General features: G+C 41.5%; 1 long non-coding RNA gene across 1 annotated transcript in view; it reads right to left on the bottom strand.

Moving 5' to 3' along the window:
• LOC115030586 overlaps window positions 1–2,973 on the bottom strand; it is a 6,531-nt gene extending 3,558 nt beyond the window's left edge. Inside the window, exons 1-2 of the long non-coding RNA XR_003836166.1 lie at window positions 2,887–2,973; window positions 2,365–2,455 (exon numbers count right to left, since the gene is read on the bottom strand). This is a non-coding gene — a long non-coding RNA (uncharacterized LOC115030586). The remainder of the gene's footprint in view (window positions 1–2,364; window positions 2,456–2,886) is intronic.
• Between the last annotated feature and the right edge of the window lie 4,747 nt (window positions 2,974–7,720).

Below are 7,720 nucleotides of genomic sequence, written 5' to 3'. Positions count from 1 at the left end.
AAAATGTGGTACATTTACACAATGGAGTACTACTCAGCTATTAAAAACAATGAATTTATGATCTTCCTAGGCAAATAGATGGATCTGGAGGATATCATCCTGAGTGAGGTAACCTAAGCAGGAAAGAAGACACATGATATGCACTCACTGATAAGTGGATATTAACCTAGAAATTTAGAATACCCAAGATACAATTTGCAAAACACATGAAACTAAGAAGAAGAAAGACCAACGTGTGGATACTTTGTTCCTTCTTAGAAAAGGGAACAAAATACCCATGGAAGGAGTTACAGAGACAAAGTTAGGAGCTGAGACAGAAGGAAGGACCATCCAGAGAATGCCCCACCTGGGGACCCACCCCATAAACAACCACCAAACTCCATCACTAGGCAGATTCCAACAAGAGCCTGCTCACAGTAGCCTGATCTAGCCGTCTCTTGTGAGACTCTGCCAGTGCCTGGCAAATGCAGAAGTGGATGCTCACAGTTATCCATTGGATGGAGCACAAGGTTCCCAGTGAAGGAACCAGAGAAATATCTAGGGAGCTGAAGGGGACTGAAGCCCAGTAGGAGGAACATCAATATGAACTAACCAGTACCACCAGAGCTCCTTGGAACTATAGCACCAATCAAAGAAAACACATGGTAGAACTTGTGTCTCTAGCTGTATATGTAGCAGAGGATGGCCTAGTTGGTCATCAATGGGAGGAGCTGCCCTAGGCCCTGTGAAGGTTCTATGCCCCAGTATAGGGGAATGCCAGGACCAGGAATGTGAGTGGATGGGTTGGTGCGGAGGGGTGGGGGAAGAGATAGGGGTTTTCTGGAGAGGAAACTAGGAAAGGGGATAACATTTGAAATGTAAATAAAGAAAATATCTAATAAAAAAAAGAAAACGTACCCACAGTGGCATTATACAGACTGAACAAACAGTTTGTAGGTAGGAACATCTGTGTATATTAAATGCATATAAATTATGCATTTAATAATAATTAGTGCAAGAAGAGGTCATAAATTAGGAGGAGATAGAGTGGCATACGGGAGATTGGGGGAGGAAAGGGAAGACAGATTTTCTAATTATATCCAAAAATGAGTAAGAATTTAATTTTTAATTAGTGGAGATAGCAATGACATGGCAAACTGTCCACTTACATGCATTAGGTTAATTTCTTTTATGAGACGATAAAAATCATAAACTTTATTGTAGGAGGCTATAGCCTCCCCCTTAGGCTGCCTGAGCCGCACCTTAAAGATGGCGCCTGCTGGATGCAGAGCTGGTGGTGTAAACAAGTCCATATTTGATGGAGACATGCCCCTGCCGCCCTGATTAGCTGAAGCCGTGTGCCTGATGAGGTGACGTGGCCTGCCGTGAGTGGATGGGGGCTGAGAGTATATAAGAGTGAGAGGCCCGGGGGTCAGGGGAGAGAGATGAAGAGGGAGGGAGATGAAGAGGGAGGGAGATGAAGACTGAAGATTGCTGAATAAACTGCTGATAGAAGAACTGGTGGTCGTGTCATTCTTGCTGGTCGAGGGCGGATGCAACACTTTATCTCAAAGGAGTGAGGGGTTTTTAAAAGAACTTATGTTGATTTTAGTATATTCATGCATATTATACAATATATATAAATCATAATGTATTTATATATTAAAGAAAGATTATAAATGCACATATTGAAACATTATATTGCTCTAAAAATTTATGAGATCCTAGCCAGGCATGGTAATGTATGCCTGTAATTTCAGCATTAGGGAGACTGAGGCAGGACAGTAGCAAGGTTTGAACAGTCCTGGACTGTGCAACAAGACTTTGTCTCCAGAAAAAGAAAATAAAGACCAAGAAATTAATCTTGGCACATGTCATAGTAGGGATGAACTCTAATGATGCTGAGTGAAAAACAATCAATGACCAATGACAAGACACAAACTTTATGATCCACTCATGCAGGCACATCACAGAAATAGAATCAAAAAGCAGCTGCTAAAGGGGGCAGAGCTAGGTAAGAAAGAACTCAGGCTTCTTCGAGGCTGGCGGTAACAGTGTTCCAAGATGGAAAGCCCAATAGTGTGACGTTCAGCCCTACTGAACATCACACTTAAAATGGTTACAATGATGGTGATTTTTATCATCGTTCAATGGATGTATGACAACACCAAGTCTCAGATGCTAAATGTAATGGTTTGGGGGATGTTGTTGTTGTTGTTGTTGTTGTTTACTAGGATAGTTTAAGGTCGTGGAGTCATAGCCACTGGATGAAGGACTGATCACAGAGCAGACATTGAAGCTCACTTGGAAGCAAAACAAATAATAAACAACAATGAACAAGATCTGGATACAGGGCACTACACCTCACATCTGTAACAATCATACCTATCCGTCTGAAGCATCTTTTCTGCAGTCAGCCCATGAGCGAGGCAGCTCCTGGGTGGGTCAGGATGTCTGCATCTCCAGGTGTGTAGTGCTGATGCAAAGAAAAACCAGCTTGCTCAGTTGGGGTAAAACAAAACAAAACAAAACAAAACAGTTTCTGTTTTTTTGTTGCTAATTAACTGGTTTGTCCTTTCTTCCTTTCTTTTCCTTCCTTCCTTCCTTCCTTCCTTCCTTCCTTCCTTCCTTCCTTCCTTTCTTTTTTTTAGCCACACATAGTAGAATTTCAAATTTATCCCAGATGTTCTAGTCTGAAACAATTTCCTGAAAGAACACATGAAAGGGTTTATTAAAAGAGTGTAGGAACCCCGGCCTCATATTCAGGGCTCAGCAGCACAGGGTCTCACGGGAGACAGACTGTTACTAATGGGTTTGCTCTATGCTCACTAAATGAAAAGGGGCTATTAAGGTGAAATATTTTTAGATGTACAGGGCAGAGCACACTGTGAGTTGTATTTATCTCACCTGTTGTCCATGTTCCTCTACGTTTTAATCAGCTTCACTTGACCCATAAGATCCTGCCTCTCTCCACTGGGTTTCAGTTCTGGCCCCTGAAGTCACAAACAGAGAAGCTCATTACTTCAAGCCAGGATCACCCTCAAGGTACCTTTTGTTCTGGACCAGCCAAGAAACCAAGCATGGCTAGATTTTTCTTATTCTCAGGTGTAGGTGATTTTCAACATTTTATAAGGTGGAAGGTTTCAGCAGAGCTTACTCAGTAGTGTAACATATGGCAGTGAAATGGGACTTGTGATTCCAGTGTCTAATGCCCTCTAGGGTCTGTGCTCCTGTTCAGTGGATGAGGACACTAAAACAAAGAGGCATGTTCACAGAAGCGACAGAAGTAGCAGTTCATTCCCACTCTGTGAATGACAAAAGTCACTCTTCAAATTGTCTTTCTACCGATTGCTTAACACATGTTTGCCTGCTGTGAATTTCATAGAATAAAAGAACTTGGCATGATCCACCTAACAGCTGGATGGGTGATGACCAATGGCCCTCTAAATCAGCAGTTCTCAACTGCTGGGTTGATACCCCCTTGGGGTCTCAAATCAGAGATCCCACATATCAGGTATTTACATTACAATTCAGAACAGTAGGAAAATCACAGTTATGACTTCATAACAATGAAATAATTTTATGGTTGGGGTCACCACAACATGAGGACTGGTATTAAAGGGTCACAGCATCAGGAAGGTTGAGAAGCACTGCTCTAACCTTTTGGTTTCTAGTCTACCTGGGCTTCCATATTAATAGGATTATAAAATTTATATGAGTTCATAGTTTCCATTATTACCACTTTGCTTCCATAATATTTGCTCATGCTGCCTACTGGAGTTTTCAGCAAAGACCTAACTAAGAGTACTATTTTTAAAATTTACAAAGATTCATTCTTGGTATTTTCTCCAGTTCTCTACACTCTTCAGAAGTAAACAGTGGGAAGAGGGGTGAATAATGAGGAAGAACAAGGTAACATTTCTTGAAGACAGCTGACTCCAACATTAAATAGCAACCTACAGGACTATTTCAGCCTTATTTACATGAGTGAGAATTTGATGTGTTCTAAAGCTCAGGTGGGAGCCCCAGATTTTACCTGCTCAATGACTCAGATCCCTGTGAACCCCTCATTGTACTATGCCTAGGATGATTGGGTCCCCTTACCACAAGCACCAGAAGCTCTAGCAAATTAGAGAGGACTCCCTATGAAATCATCTTTGAGACTTGACAAAGTCCCTCTCTCCTTAATAGTGAAGAAACTTAGCTTTGGCCTTTAACAGATGTGTCTAACAGAACCAGTGGACATGCAAATAGAGAAGCCCCCTGTGAGCAGGACAAGGGAGTTCTATTCAGCCATGAAGAAGAATGAAATCACATTGTCAGGGGTGGGGGGATGACCTGAGGCCACCATGTTAAATTAAAAACAACAGATATTGCTGTCTTCTCTTACCACTTGGGTCAAATTATGTTAAAACTAGATAAAAGTAGCAGGGAGACTGTAAATGAAGAGGCAGGAAGTAGTGGGGGTTGGGACAAGAGAAGGGTGTGCAAGGGTGATTATAGTCAAGATACACTGTATAGAAATATAATGAAACACAATACTTTGTGACTGGTACACAATAATAATTTTTCCTTAAAAAGAAAGGAAGTTCTATGGTGATATTATATGGCATCCCTCCAGAGTTCCTTGACCCATGCTTGAAAAAAATTAGCTCAAGTTCCTCAAGACAAAAGGTTGTAAGAAATCTTTAAAAGTTGGTTTACTCTTTGGGGATTCTAATAGGTTTTGGTATCAGTAACAGAAATAAAGAAGCCCCAAATGCATTTCAGGGCATCGATTTACTATATATATAACCATCATATTATATCATAATAATATGCATAATACACTGAGTTATCTAACTCATATGTAGGAAGTACTTAGAGTGGCCTTTGTCCTTGGTTCCCAGGTAGTAACCTCTAACTCTTTGGACTTTCTCAACTGTCCAATACTCCTGGGCTCTCAGCCATATCTGAGGTTTTGTCCATGAGATGACTCAGAAGTGGGCCTGGTCACACCACAAAGACCAGCTGCGTCTACGTGACAGAACCCTAATAGAACCTTTAACATGACCCAGTAAGTTTCCTGGGCAGTAGTGTACCTGGTGGATCAGGGTGCTGAACACTGGGTACACCAAGACTTCATCTGTGGACCCTGTCCTCAGTGGTTGTTTATCCTCTTACATGAGCTAGTCACCTGAGAAGAGAAATGTGGAACATAGACTCAACTGAGAAAATGCCTCCAACAGATTGCTTATTAACAAGCTTGTAGAATATTTCTTGATTATTATTGATATGGGAGGGTCCAGAACATATGGGTAGAACCATCCCTGGTGGCCCAGGATGCTAGAAGAAAGTAGACTGAGCAAGCCATCAGGAGCAAGCTGGTCAACAGTGGGTCTCCATGGTCTCTCCTTCAGTGCCTGCTTCCAATCTCTTGACTCGATTGAGTGCCTGCTTTGGCTTTTTTCAGTGATAGACTCTGAGCAGATATGTAAGCCTCATAAACCCTTTCATACCCAAGTTGCATTTAGTGATGGTGTCTTTATTACAGCAAGGAAAACCCAAACTGAAGAGGCCCCTCCCAGACTATGCCTGTGTATAGCAACAGACTGACTGTAACTATAATCACTAAAATCACATTAAGTATAATACATTCCTGAGTTCTGTGAGTCCTTCAAAAAATTATAAGACATGATAGGAAGGTCTAAGCCCCAGTTGTATTATTATCCTGTTTTACAGAAGTCTGGCTAGCCTGGCAATCCCCAAGCTTAAGGCTACTGTCTGAAGTTTCCATAATCTAATCTTACCTCTGGTCTTTAATCCATCACTGTCCCCACCAATCTCAATTTTCAGACCTACTTGCTGCCTCAAACATAGACATTTCTGAGGAAAATAAGGGCTCAGAAATATAGAGTTCTGTGTCTTTAACTGGTAGAATCCCCTAACTCATTCTATGTACCCAGAGCTTCATTTACTCTCTCAAAATAAGAGGTTCCTTGATCTGTATGGGAAGACAGTCACAGCAAGCCAAAGGACTAAAATCCTAGGTCATCATATCAACCACTGAATATTCATATGGCCTTGTATGAAATATGATTTTGAGTTGGGGGAAAATATCAAAATGCAGTCTCATAATTTGTTTCTTGGAAATTTATCATTGAATGATTCCTTACAAGTTCATAGTTTTATATCTGCTCACCAACTATGTGCCTGCTTGAGAAAGATATTTACTTCTTTTGAGAAGCTGAAAAAAATCCAACCTACAAAAATGAAACTATTGTGGATAATAAATTTAGCAATTAATGACATTAGTAGGACGTTCCATCTTCTGGACTTTGCACTGAGTTTGTCGATGGTTGCAGTTTTGTTTTCTCATTTTCTTTTCCTTTTTCCATTTTTTTTCTTTTTTTTAAATTGGATTTTTTTTTTTTTTTTTTTTTTTTTTTTTTTTTTTTAATTTTTTTTTTTTTTTTTTTTTTTTTTTTTTTTTTACATTTTAAATGTTATCCCCTTTCCTGGTTCACCTCTGTAAGCCCTCTATCCCATCCCCCCTTACCCTGCTTCTATGAGGGTGCTCCTCCACCCACCCACTCCTGCCTCAACACCCTAGCATTCCTCTACACAGGGGTATCAAGCCTCCACAGGACCAAGGTCCTCCACTCCCATTGATGCCAGATACAGACCTTTCAGCTCCTTCAGTCCTTCCCCTAACTCCTCCATTGGGATCCCTGTGCTCAATCTGATTGTTGGCTGTGAGCATCCACATCTGTATTAGTCAGGATCTGGCAGAGCCTCTTAGACAGCTGTATCAGGTTCCTGTCAGCAAGTACTTCTTGGCATTAGCAATGGTGTCTGAGTTTGGTGTCTGTATAAGCAATGGATCCCTAGGTGGAGCAGTCTCTGGATGGTCTTTTCTTCAGTCTCTGTTCTACTCTTTGTCTCTGTATTTCTTTTAGACTGGAGCAATTCTGGGTTAAAATTTTGAAGATGGGTGGGTGGTTCCATTTCTCAACTGAGAGGCAATGCCTAACTTCTGGATATGGTCTCAACAGGTTCTCCCTCCTCTTTGTGGGATATTTCAGCTAATGTCATCCCCGTGAGGTCCTTAGAGGCTCTTGCTTTCCTGGCATCAGGACTTTCTAGTTGCTATCCCCAGTTACCCATCCCCCATTGCTACACATCTCTGTTCAATTTCCTGACCCTCTGTACATTTCCTCCATCTCCTCCCACACCTGATTCTGCCCCTCTTTTTCTCCTCCCCTTCCTCTCTTCCTCCCAAGCCCCTCCCACCCTTTACTGCCCTTGATTATATTGTTTTCTCTTCTAAGTAGGATTGAAGCATCCACTCTTTGGTCTTCCTTCATCTTGAGTCGTCATGTGGTCCGTGAGTTGTATTGTGGGTATTCCATGCTCTTTGCCTAATACCCACTTATCCATGAGTACATACCATGTGTGTGCTTTTGTGACTGAGTTACCTCACTCAGTATGATATTTCCTAGACCCATTCATTTGCCTGTGAATTTTGAGAAGTCATTGTTTTTAATTGCTGAGTAGGAATCCATTGTGTAAATGTACTACATTTTCTGTATCCATTCTTCTCTCTTTTTTTTTAATTAGGTAATTTCCTCAATTACATTTCCAATGCTATCCAAAAAGTCCCCAATACACTCCCTCCCCCAGTCCCCCACCCACCCACCCCCACCCCTTGGCCCTGGCATTCCCCTGTACTGGGGCATATAAAGTTGGCAAGTCCAATGGG

Source organism: Mus caroli, chromosome 1 (genome assembly GCF_900094665.2).
Source record: "Mus caroli chromosome 1, CAROLI_EIJ_v1.1, whole genome shotgun sequence".
Taxonomy (NCBI): domain Eukaryota; kingdom Metazoa; phylum Chordata; class Mammalia; order Rodentia; family Muridae; genus Mus; species Mus caroli.
This window is presented reverse-complemented; position numbering and strand designations above follow the sequence as displayed.